The sequence below is a fragment of the Benincasa hispida genome, chromosome 7, assembly GCF_027475165.1.
Source record: "Benincasa hispida cultivar pf3 chromosome 7, pf3_genome.v1.1, whole genome shotgun sequence".
Classification (NCBI taxonomy): domain Eukaryota; kingdom Viridiplantae; phylum Streptophyta; class Magnoliopsida; order Cucurbitales; family Cucurbitaceae; genus Benincasa; species Benincasa hispida.
The window spans coordinates 31,740,739-31,754,350 of NC_143484.1; the positions used below are offsets into that span (position 1 = coordinate 31,740,739).

General features: G+C 34.2%; 1 long non-coding RNA gene across 3 annotated transcripts; it reads left to right on the forward strand.

The window, feature by feature from the left end:
• Positions 1-8,767: 8,767 nt before the first annotated feature.
• LOC120082120 (uncharacterized) lies at positions 8,768-12,997 on the forward strand. 3 transcript variants are annotated; one of them, XR_016530699.1, is made up of 6 exons: positions 8,768-9,357; positions 9,632-9,984; positions 10,088-10,231; positions 11,618-11,706; positions 11,801-11,853; positions 12,624-12,997. It is a non-coding gene; the product is annotated as an uncharacterized LOC120082120 (long non-coding RNA). The 3 variants fall into 3 exon arrangements; XR_016530698.1 differs by having other exon boundaries at positions 8,812-9,357; positions 9,632-9,971; XR_016530700.1 differs by having other exon boundaries at positions 8,812-9,357; positions 9,632-9,971; positions 10,093-10,231.
• The last annotated feature ends 615 nt before the right edge of the window (positions 12,998-13,612 follow it).

Sequence of the window (13,612 nt, forward strand, 5' to 3'; positions counted from 1 at the left end):
CTTCAACAGATATATTCATTAAATTTCAAAGTAGATAAAGTGTGTATTTACAAGAATGGTGTTCATATTTGTTCTACAAACTTAGAAAGTAATCTTATATGCTAAGATCATTAGCATCTAAGGCACTTCTTAATACTGGAATGTCTAAAACTGCAACAACTCAACATAAAAGACAAAGGGTTTATCTTAAAGAAAATGCCTATCTATATACCCAAGACTAGGTCATATAAATCTCAATAGGATTAAAACGTTGGTTAAGAATGGACTTTTAAGTGAGTTAAAAGAAAACTCTTTACCAGTATGTGAGTCATACCTTGAAGGAAAAATGACTAAAAGAACTTTTACTGGAAAATGTTATAGAGCCAAAGAACCCTTACAACTTATACATTCTAACCTATGTGGTCCTATAAATCTTAGGGCATGATGAGGGTTTGAATATTTCATCTCTTTCATAGATGATTATTCTAGATATGGGTATTTATACCTAATGCAAGACTCATGAAAAGTTCGAGGAGTACAAGACTGAAGTTGAAAATTCATTAAGAACCATTAAAACACTTCGAACTGATCGAGGTGGGAAGTATATGGATTTAAAATTTCAGGATTATGTGATAGAACATGGAATTACAACTCAACTTTCAGCACCTGATACACCTCAGCAGAATGGTGTATTATAAAGGAGAAATAGAACTTTGTTGGACATTGTTCAGTCCATGATAAGTTATGCTCATTTACCTGATTCGTTTTGGGGTTATGTGGTACAGGCTGCAATTTATATTTTGAACTATGTTTTGTCCAAGTTTGTTTCTGAAATATCTTTTGGAATTATGAAGTAGTTGCAAAGGTATTTTACGCCACTTCAGGATATGGGGTTGCCCAATACATGTGCTTGTGGAAAATCCTAAGAAATTGGAACCTCTTTCAAAATTATGCCTATTTATAGGCTACCCCAAGAGAACGAAAGGTAGTTAGTTCTACAATCCTAAAGATAATAAAATATTTATGTAAAAAAATGTTGCATTTTTAGAAGAAAATCATATCAAGAAGCATAAACCCCGTAGTAAAATTGTGTTAAGCGAGCTTTCCAATAAAACTACTAAAACTTCAACAAGAGTTGTTGAAGAGTCTAGTACATCAACAAAAGTTGTTGATGTAGGTTCATCTAGTCAAGCACATCCACCTCAACTGTTGAGGGAGTCTCGACACAGTTGGAGGGCTGCGAATCCACCAGCTCGTTATATGGATTTAACAAAAACCCTAACCGTCATATCAGATGGCGACGTTGAGGATTCATTGTCCTATAAATAGGCAATGGAAGATGTGGACAAAGATGAATGGGTCAAAGCTATGGATCTTGAAATGGAGCCTATGTACTTCAATTCAGTATGGGATCTTGTAGCTCAACTTGATGGAGTAAAACCTATAGATTGTAAGTGGATCTACAAGAGGAAAAGAGATACTGATGGTAGGGTACAAACCCTTAAGGCTAGACTTGTGGCAAAGGGTTATACCTAGGCTGAGGGAATGAACTATGAACAAACTTTCTGACCTGTTACCATGTTAAAGTATATCTAGATTCCCATATCTATTGCCACATATTATGACTATGAGATTTGGCAAATGGACGTCAAGAATACATTTCTGAATGGTAATCTTGAGAAGACCATCTATAAGCAACAACCATAGGGATTCATCTCCCAAGGTCAAGTGCAAATAGTTTGCAAACTTAATCAATCCATTTATGGATTGAAACAAACTTCTCAATCTTGGAATATAAAGTTTGATACTGCGATCAAATCTTATGGTTTTGACCAGAATGTTGATGAACTTTGTGTCTACAAGAAAATCATCAACAGTTCAGTAGCTTTCTTAGTATTGTATGTGGATGATATCCTACTCATTGGAAATGATGTAGGTCTATTGATTGGCGTTAAAAAGTGGTAAACGACCCAATTTCAAATGAAATATTTGGAGAGGTGCAATTTATTCTAGGGATCCAAATCTTCAACAATCGTACGAACAGAATGCTAGCCTTGTTTCAAGCATCGTACATTGACAAAATACTTGTCAAATATTCGATAGTAATTCCAAAAGAGGTTTATTATCTTTCCGGCATTAAATTGTCTTGTCTAATGAATAGTGTCCTAGGACACTTCAAGAGGTTGAGGAAATGAAACGGATTCCCTATGCATCGGTTATTGACGATCCAATGTATGCAATGTTATGTACTAAACCTTACATTTGTTATATAGTGGGGACGGTTAGTAGATATCAGTCTAATCCAAAATCATATCACTGGATTGAAAGGATATGCGAGTACCCATAACAGAAACAATCGTGCTCTAATTCCAATTTTACAGAACATACAGAAAACATAAAGGACGAAAACAATATATACATAACAAAATAAGCATGCATTTTTACAGAAAATGAAGAGGAAGAAGAGATCAGAAAATCACTTACCCTTGAAGACTAATCTCTTTATGATTCCTCTCCGAATCTTGAATACAACAAACTCTTTGATCACGAACACCCGAGATACAAAATCCAAGTTGTTGGAATACATAAACATGCAATGGGAGAAAAAGGATCATTTAACATTCTAATTCCTTAATTTTGACATCAAAATAAGCATGTTCATAGGGTATTAAGAATGTTTCAACATATACCTTTGAAGATCCTCTTCAAACATGTATTTGAGCTGCAATCTTATCCAATTAAAGTCGTGGTCCACCAAGAAATCTTCTCTACTATTCTCAGCCTTAAATTTGAGTGGTGGAACTCACAATTGAACTGAATATGGTGATAAAGTTTGAAGGGGTTTTTAGAGAAGAAGAAAAACACCCAGCAGAAAACTAATTTTCAGAAGCCTTCATCTCCTCTTCCTCCGAAATTCTAAGAGTTTTATTCATTTAATTCACGCAAGTATTAAAGTGCCAACAAATTGACACTTAAATTTAGTGTGATTGATGGGCAAGGTCGATAAACATAGGAGGAACACCTCCTATCTTCAAATTGTGGGAATTTCCCACTAAATTCCTAATTTCCAATTTTCTTTAACTTTAATTAATTCAAAATTAATTAAAATCTAAATCTAAATTTCAATTTCTAGAATTGAAATAAAAATGAAAAATTAATTTGATTTTTAATTAATTAAATAACAAATTAATATTAAATATTAAATTAATCACACACCTAGTTTTAAACATGAATCCTATTCATGTAATTAATATTTAAATCAATATTTAAATATTATAAACTCTCCAATTTCGTTTAATTTTAATAAATTAAATTTTAATTAATTATATCAAATATAATTATACAAACATTAATTTGAATTTGAACTATTCAAATTCAAACCCTAAATTCAATTTGAACATTTCAAGTTGGAATTCAATTTGAACACTTCAAATTGATATCATTCCAAATTCACTCAATTTACTAATTCAAGGTGTTCATGTTTTACGAACTAGTAGATGGACCTTATGGACCTACAGATCATGAGCTCCAACGATTTGAGATTAATTGGCTAAAATTTTTTAGATCGAATTAACCAATATTTGTTAACTATCGAGTCGCACCACTATAGCTCAATAGTTGCATTCTCCTCACTATAGATATATTTGTGTCAACTTGATTTAACCATAATCAGTAAGTTGGCCCTTCACAGGTTATTCGTAATAACGGTTGGGTCAAATATTGTTTTACCCCCGAAATTACGTCTTACTTCTTAAGTTCCACTGATTCTCTAATGAATAATTAGTTGTGATCTAATCACTAAACCGGATCCCTCTCGGGTTAATGAGAGGGTGAAGCCCCTTGTTCATTACCTAGATTCAACACTTAAGAGAATAATCTTCCTCATATCCTTTAATCGAGTAGGCGTGACTTCCATCTTGCACCCTATGTCCTCAGCTATCTACCCAGTCTTACTCTGAAATGGGAGGCTTATTGAGCTGGCGCTGTTGAGCCAACTCTCACCTATATAAATTTAAGGATAATCCCGAATAAACAGGAGTTTATAGTTAGCTCAGGATTAAGATCGAGTTACCTAGGTCATCTAAGTGAAATAGTCAATCTTAATCAGTAAATAGTGTTATAAAGTAAGAGCGACTTATTTCTTGGTCTGATCTTATGTAAACTCATTGTATAGGGCGCTCCCATTCCCCATGTCAATACATGAACGAATTAGGATCACTTCGTTTGTAGCACCTTACAACAAATTGCAACAACTACAAAATGGGCCGCATCCGATAATGTTACCAGGATAAGGAACCCAACCTTATTCGTATACTATAGATCATTTTGACTATTTACTCGAACCAGATCCACTTTTATGTCTCTACATAAAGTTCAAGTATTCATATAATAGTCATGGATCTTAGTTTATTGGATTTAATCTTTACAAGTGCAATTTACAAATTCAATAGCAATTTTATTGAAGAAATGTTGAATAACATATTTATTAATAATATAAAATGTTTTAACTCTACAAACTGCGAGTTTTAGGACATACTACCCAACACAATTAACTGGACACCACTACATCTTTTTGTGTACCTTGCTTTCAAACTTATAGGATGTAATATCAATAATTTTCTATTTGTGCAAAACCTTTCTAAGCTAGTCTTTCGTGTGCCCACTAGTTTTGTGTACACAAAGATTCTAACCACATTTTGCACTGAGCCAATGCACTATTATCTAGTTTTTGCCATTTTTTTTTTTTTTGAGGGGTATGGAGGAGAACTTCTGCATTTTGTATACCAATGTAATATTTATTGTGTGAATGTATACAGTATGTATGCTAGGCCTTTGAAAAAAAAAAAGAAGCTAGGATGACACTTCTCCTTTCAAAGTTGGCCATAAAAAGTAGCTAGAAATTGAGCATAATATACTTGTGCTCTCTTTACGCGAAAAGGTTAGCTTGGAAAGTGAGCGTTTTACCTCAAGTGTGACTCTTGCTCGTAATCATATGCTCACAGGTAACTCGCGGGGGCAAGTTAGAATGAACATGAGAGTGATGCTGAGGGTTGTTCCTATGCAAGAAAGAAAAAATAATAATAAGAAAAAAGAAAGAGAAGAAAAAATGTGAAGGCTTGTAAAGTGTAAGCCTTAACGCCTAGCAAAAGTGTAAGTTTGGGGGAAATAGTGAAAAGTTTCTTGTGTAATCCATGTTAGTTTGGTGATTAGATAAAGTTGTGGCATATTTTGAATTTCCCTAGGGTCAATGAGTGATAGCTTAGCTAGTTTGGCATGCTTGGGTGGCTAGTGGAAATGTTGAGTTGTTGGGCAAATAAAAACTCTTGTGAGGATTCTTAGGGAGTTTGTAGTTTCGCAAGGTATTAGATTGGAGACCCCTTCTGAAAGTTTTTTTCTTTGCATTTATCAAACTAACCATGCATGTTTGGGTGATGGGTGTTATTTATGATATTTTCTTGAGGACCAGAAAATGATTAAGTTCGAGGGTGTGATTCGTACCATAAAATTCATGAATTTGAGCTTTTATTTGGACACTTTTACTATGAAAAAATGGGCTCCCGCATGAATTTGCTTTTCATTTTAATCCCGTGCATACATTTGCCTTTAATTTTAGGCATAAATTTTCAATTGAGTTCACTGGAGATATGAGGTTAAATACTATTATTTGTTGTTTTAGAATTGATCTGTTGAATTTTGGAAGGTTTTGGGGTTATTTTTGCAAATTTTGCATTTGATGTACCTAATGCACCCATAACAAAAGTGATGTGCCCGCATCAGTAAGCCCTAAAATTCCAAATTTCAAACTAATCAAGAGTAGATTTGATTTTCACATTTTGATAAGTTAAATAGCTCCGATTTCGCCTGAAATCGTTCCGAGCTTGAAATCTAGTCTTCCCTAACCATTTTTGTGCCTATAAAAGGGACTGAGGCTCTTCATTCACGATATCAACTGTCCATCACTGCCCCCTTCAACACCTTTACATAATCTATCATCTTTACAACAGCTCTTTGGTTTTCTTCTCAACATTTTAAGTCAATAGCTTTAAGAATGAAAGTTTCTCAGTGGATCTAGGATATCTTTCCCCACGGAAATGTGTGTTGAGGCACGATTTCATCTTGAAAAGGGGGAAATTATCCTGATAAAGACTTGAAGCTTGAGGATTTGTCCCAAGTTCTCTTGAGTTGTAATTATCTAGCTTATTTTTCATTTAATTTTTGTAGTTAGTTTTTTCCATCTTTCCACCAATCTACCTACATTATAGCAATAATTCTCGATTCAATGGAAATGTTTATTCTGTCATTTATCATGAGCTAACACTACTACAAAAACTGTATTACTTGATGCTTGCAACTTTTAATTAGTTGAACTCTTTATGAAAAGATGTCAAGTTATATGTAATTTTTAAGAAAGAAAATCAAGAATAATGAAAAAAAGCAGAGGTTCATGGAATTTTTCAGATTTGTTCATGCTACCCTAAATGTAACGACCGGATCCTTACATATTATGGTCCGACCGCTACGACATGCATACTTAGACTTTTCTATTATGAGATGAGTTTTGGTAAAAATCTCAAAAGAACATATCTAAAATTTTATTAATTAGGTAGAAAATTATATAAAAAGTTTATTTTACAAAACACCAGGATCCATAAAACACTGGCGTAGTGATACAAAAATGCATATGCCTATAATAGTGAGTTTGATGGTTGGCCATTTGAGCGACGTCCAGTTCTGCCACCTACGCTGTGTCTTTACCTACAAAGTCTATAAAAATAGGATGAGTATATAATATACCCAACAAGTAGTTCTCATATAGGGTAATGACCAAATACACAATCACATGTAACATGTTCTGAAAACATATGATTAGGACCGAAAACATATAGTAACATGTGATGGTCGGTTATGCTTCTAACGTAAATTTCTCCACCCTAATAGAAAGCTGAGGACTTAGGCAGAAACTAATCCATCTGATGATTAACGGGTCATGCAGTCAGTAGGGCTAGAGTTGCATCCAACATCAACCATTAACATAAACGTAAGATTGGACTAGAGGGGTGCAACCATACATATCCTGTTAGTCTCTAGCATAAACTTGACATAGAATTGAGTCTAGAGGGGTGCAACCATACATGCCTTGCTAGCCCTATAAGCATAACCTTTATCTAATTAAAATTTAATCTTATGAACAAACATAATGCATGAGGTCCCTTGTCGATAAACATATTTTAAACATGTAATGCAACATAACAATAACATAATTATGCAACATATTAAAGGTACACTACCATGAAACACTTAAAAAGAGAGTGAGATAACTACTTACCTTGACTGCGATCCTAGTTATTCCTTATTATTCCTTATGGTTTAATCAGTAGAGCTTTCCCTCTTAAATCAGAAGGAAATTTGGGCAGCACTTCCTTCGCGTTTCCTCATTCAAACTAATAGAATTACTTCACCGTTTTCACACAATTTTTACTACTGAGTTTTGTTTGAACTTCCAGCCCAAAGCCTCCTATTTATAGTCGTTTCCAGCTCTTCTTTGTGTGATAACTCATCCTACAAATGGCTTATTTAAAATTACTTAGGTTTAAGAATTTCTCTTAATAAGACACATAATTTTGACTAACGTTTGCCCTTATGTCTTCAACCTTTGTTTGTATTCGATTTTAGGGTTCTCCATGTATAATCTATAAGATCGTGGCCAAATTCAACGCATAATCCACGCTTCTGTCCAAATCTCGCTCTCTTTTTTCTCAGAATCTCGCTCTCTTCAGCTTTCTCGTTGGTTTGGCTCTCGTGACTCTCGCTCTTGCTCTCTCCCAATGTCTCGCTGAGAATCTCGCTAGTTTTCACGCATGGGTTGCCTTCACTGCTTGTAGATTTCACTTTCCTTTTTTAACTCTTTCAAATTTTAAGTGTATATGGGAAATTAATTCACCTCCAATTCTTCCAATGAGCAGTGCCCAAACAAAAGTTATCTATTGCCCTTTGTCTCCTGAATAAGCTAGCGTCCAACTTCTAATTAATCTCCCTGATTCTGCACATACATTTAATTTCTTGTAGTGTATGCGTACAAATTTGGGTTGTTACACTAAACTTCATTTTTAGAATGTGAAGTAATATCATGTACAAAAGTTATATAGAATCCTTTATTTTATTTACCATTCTCTTTCTGATTTGTTTTTCCCCTCTCATTTTCATTTTTTTTTAAATAATTAACAAAAATAGGTTTGGGTGGATAATATTGACAAAAATAGGTTTTTTAATCATGTACCCGGTACACGATTACTTCTAAATCGTGTACCCGGTATACGAGTGCCTATGATCTGGCACGCGCAGACTGCCAATGTAGCAGTCATGCAACGTTGACCTACCCTAAGTCATATACCAGGTACACGACTTAGTGGTCCCTTAAATGCCGTAACGCCTTCTTCTTCATCCATCCGAGAGCATTTTATCTTTTCTTTCTCCCCATTACCATCGTAGCCTCTTTTCTTCTTCCATCCAGCCGTGAGCTTTTTCTCTTGTTACTGCCTTCATGAGCTGATCTACCACTGTTGTCTCCAATCTTTGTTGTCGTCCACCTTAGGTAAAGTTTTTTCTTTAATTTTTTCCATATATGTATTTGTTTATAAAAATGATGATCAAGTTCGAAAATGTATAGTTTATGGATCCATGATTTAAATGTATAATCTTCATATATATATATATATTTTGGTTTTTAAAAATACTTTCCCATGTACCCCATTTTTATCAATAATTTGAAAATCCACAATATTTTTTAGCTTTCATTTTCGTTTCCCTCCCTTGAAGATTAAAAAAAAAAAGAAGAAAAATCCTGCAGCCGCAACACACCCCTCGGCCCTCACCCATCATCTTCTTCTTCGATTCTCCCTTCCTCACCCTAACCTTCTTCTTCGACCAGACACCCTCAACGCCGAAGCAGCCACACCCTAACCCTAACCCTCTTCTTCGACCATCTCTGACTCTCGAATCCCAATTTCCATGACGACGATCACGACGACAACGAACCCCACCGCTCTTCTTCTTCTTCTTCCTCTCCATTCTTCTCTTCCACAGTTTCATCATAATTTCATATTTCCATTTTCCTGCAAGTTTTCGAGAGGGAAAGAAAGAAAGAAACCTTCAATTACTTTCTTCTGCTAAAATTCCACCTTGCTCATCTTCTTCCTTCTTCTCACTCTGCTACTTCCTCAACCATGAAATCCTAGCATTATAGTTGCCCAATTTCATTTTCTTCAAATTTGTTCTCAATATTTTGCTCCGAGGAAACTTACCTACTTCCCTCGGCCGGTAATGGCGAGACTTATTCGGAATGAGTCTCCGTTTAACTTCTCCATTTTCAAACACAAGGTATTTTCTCTTTCTTTTACCACTATCTTTATTTCTGCTTTGCTTTACTTTGCTATTCTCGCATTTACTTATGATGTTTCTCACGATTGAAATGTGGTGGATTATGAGTTTCGTAATTTGTGGTTTTGAAAATTTAATAGTTCGATGTTTTTTCTTTTTGTTCCTTTCTTGAGAGGATGTTTGTGTTGATGTTTATTACATGTGTAGGGATGTAGAGTGGATTTTCTTCGAAAGATTTTGAATCTTACTTTTGGGTTTTCGATTTATTTTTCAGGCTATTGTTAACTGAATTCGATACTAAGTTTGATGGTGACTGCTGACCTTTTTTCTGTCAAAGATTCTAAATTCTGCTTCAAAATTGGAAAAGTAAAGAAGGAATAAAAAAAACGGTGATGTTTAAGATAATTTCCTCTATATTGAAAAATCATCACCAAGAGAGAGAGTTCAAACAAATACGGAATATAAGAGAAATTCTAATACATGACAGTACAAGAAAGGCCAAAAATAAAGTAGAATAAACACAAATAATAAAAAACGATTTCAACAAGCAAGCTATGTAGCCTTTCCCCACAACTGCAGAATTTATAGGAGCTCTTGAAATGGCAAGGACTGAGGTACATCTAGAAAGTAAATTTTGACCCTTTTCTCAATCTTTTCAACGTATAAGTGAAGGTCATTGGTTGTCTTTTTTCATTCCTTCTAATACAATTATTTCTATCTTTTCTACAAGTTAAGCAACTGTGGAACCACATTAGAGAGAACAATTGGCAAGACTTCAGTAATAGAAGAAATATTCTCTATGATGATTCCACCAACATGTTTCAAATGAACAAAGCTCTATCCAAGCATATTTGGCCGTTGGAATCAAATGATGGTGTGCTGTGGCTAATATTACGCTACTATTCTAAGATGTTTGGACTTAGCATTGCTTCTAATTGTTAACTAAAACAATTTATTTTAGCTAACTTTTAGTGTCGATCTGGCTTCTATATGGAACCTTAATTGCTATTTATATATTGGTTTTTTTGACTCTTGGATTTTGTTCTTACCATATGTTTTTCCCCTCCCTTGTCACCTGTTAAGACTCTTGGTCCTAACCTCAATCTGTCCAACAAACTATCCTCTCACGGATTAAAATCCCACAGCCAAGAAGAATTAAACCACAGGTAAGTCAAGACCTTCTATTAATATGCCAACGATAAGAAATAAGTAGGAAGAAAACAAGGTCTTAAATCACAAGAGAACAACAGAGATCAACAAAACAAAACAAGGTCTTAACCTCAAGCTGTTAAGTGCTATTTATGTAGATACTCAGCAAGTACAACACATTCCTCCTATCCTGTCAGAAGAGTTCGAACCACAAGTGAGCTCTGAGTTGGTGCTAGGAGTAAGGTGGAATGGGGAGATGGCTGCTCAAGAATGGTTAGTGAAATGGAAGAATCTACCTGAAAGTGAAGCCACTTGTGAGGCTGCACCAGCAATGAAACAACAATTTCCTTCATTTCACCTTGAGGACAAGGTGTATTTCGAGAGGAGCGGTATTGTAAAGCCCCCGATTATCTACACTTATAAGAGGAAGGGTAAAAAGGGAAAGGAGCAAGGAAACTCGGTTATGAAGATTGTGGCGAGGGAAAATGCAGTTTCAGGAGGATTAGTGGGAGAGAAATTCGGTTAAGGGAGGGACCACCAGCAGCGGGTTAAATATCACGATCGGAAAACCAAGAGGGTGTGCAGAAAAATAAGAAGGAGAGTCTTCATGGAGAGATTTCCCAGCTCTCTCGAATTCCCGCTGGGTTTCTAAGGGTTACTTGTTTTGTTTTGTTGATCTCTGTTGTTCTCTTGTGATTTAAGATCTTGTTTTCTTCCTACTTATTTCTTATCGTTGGCATATTAATAGAAGAAGGTCTTGACTTACCTGTGGTTTAATTCTTCCCCTGTGGTTTAATTCTTCTTGGCTGTGGGATTTTAATCCGTGAGAGGATAGTTTGTTGGACAGATTGAGGTTAGGACCGAGAGTCTTAACATCACCATCCTCCACAAACGCCACTGTCTCACTATTTATTCTTTTGAGTGTGGTGTCTTCTTAATCAGTCTATTCTACAAAATTTTGATTTTTACTCAGCTTGCAAACCCCCCCAATGCCCAAATTTTGATTTCATCTTCGGTTCAATAAAAAAGTAAACATGTCCAAGTGAAAAGAAGGTATAAAAGTCAGGTCAATCTCAAGTCCTTCGCTTCTGATGTTTGTTTTTTCCTTCAGATACCATTTCCAAAGATCATATGCCTCTTCCTTTCTTAGTTGTGGAATAAATGTGGTACTTCTATTTTCATTAATGAATTCTTTACCTGGTAAGTTTGATAAGTTAGACTTTTTTACCCTCTTAAATCTTTTTCTAGTTGCTTGAAATTGATTTTGGCATTTGAATTTCTGGTTTCTGCTTAGGTTGGAGCATTGTTGGTAGAATTGAGAAGACTGGGGGATCTAAATAACGTTTGGTAAGCTATTTTAGAGATCTAGTATGCCTTTTTATAGCATTGCTTTAGGCTTAAAAAATATAGTCACATCTCTTTCATTTTCACTATCTACTTTATTTACATTATTGTTTTGTTCAAATGTTCCTTTTTATGATTGATTTTTCTTTTCCTCTCCTCCAAAGATGTAACTCATTTGGGCCTTGGAAGTTTTTAGGAAGTGCAAGATTTGGGAATCTGGATTGTGTTGAGAATATAGTAATTTTTTATGGAGGATTTGGGCTGATAGAATTCTTTCTAAACTAACTTCCAAACTGATCTGTAATAGTTAATCCATTGGGCATGATTATTTGGACCTTTTATTGTGATTGGGAGCCATTTATGACAAGATGGCTTTGACTCTGATTGGCTACTTTGTATTTGTTGGTTAATATACATTCATCGTGTAAAGGAAGTTGAAGTAGCTGACCAATTTTTATTTTACATATGTATAATATATTCAGGGCATAGTATAATATGTATAATTAGTTTTGTTCTGTCTTGTCCTTTACAAGTGAGAACTGTCGAATGTGGGTATTATATCATAAGATATATACTAAAAATTTGGCTAAAGACGAGCATTATCGTAGATGCGATATGCTTTTAAACTACTTATATTGTAACATTATAAATAGTGTAATATGACCAACTTTTATTTTTCATAAAATGTATAAATAGTGTAAAATGTCTATTTGACTTTTTATGTTTAAAATAAAAATGTATAAATGGTGTGTTTGACTTTTTATGTTTTATAGATTGATTTGAGAAGCTCGTACTCGCAACTTGAATTTGATGAAGTACAAGTGGAGTGAGTTGAATTTTTAGGTCGCTATATCTTATAGATGTATATGGAATTATTCCTTTATTGTGTATGTGGCTACATGGGAATGCCCAAAACCTTTTTTGTGTAAATGTTTAGTTCATAGCCATTATAGGTTATATACTTGAAAACAAATGTGTGGTGGGGGATAGAATTTGTAGTCTTGTGACTTTTGGAATAGCATATATGAATTGATCTTGTAATATTGAAATTATCATATTAGGTTAGGTTGATAGAGTATGTATTATTATAAATTTTGGAATTGTTCATATATATGAAAGGTAATATAAGAATGGACCTATTTAGTTAGATATATTAGGCTGATATATAGACTTTAAATGTGCTACTATTTATTTTAGTTGATGAAATTGTCTTATTAGAATACATATAGTGCAAGAAATGAGAATTGAAAAATTGGTATGTTTAATTTGGAAAAAAAAGCATGGATTTGATTGAAAATGTGTTGAGAATTAAATAACTTCGTCCATTATTTTGTGTCAAGATGAAAATATAATTGACCAATAAAAATTCAAAAGTAAACCACATATGATACATAATCAAGGTCAAGAATCACTCAACTTGACATGTCACAAGTGTCAACTGGATTATCTTACTTGACATATAAATTATATCAAGAAATATATAACTTAACATTATTTTGGGATCAAGTTATCACATTATACTTGATAGTTGATTACACGACGTTTTTAAAAGTCAGGTATACTGTTACTTGACATTGCAAAAATGTCACATAACCTAATTTTTGTAGTAGTGTAAATTCCTTTGGGGTTTAACAACGTGGATGCCCAAGAGTCTTTATGGCTTAAGTAATGTTGCACTTCACACCAACTTGATTTATGAATTCTCTAGTATTGGTAAATTAAATTGGTCACTTAATTTAACAATCCAGTTGAGCTTTAGTAC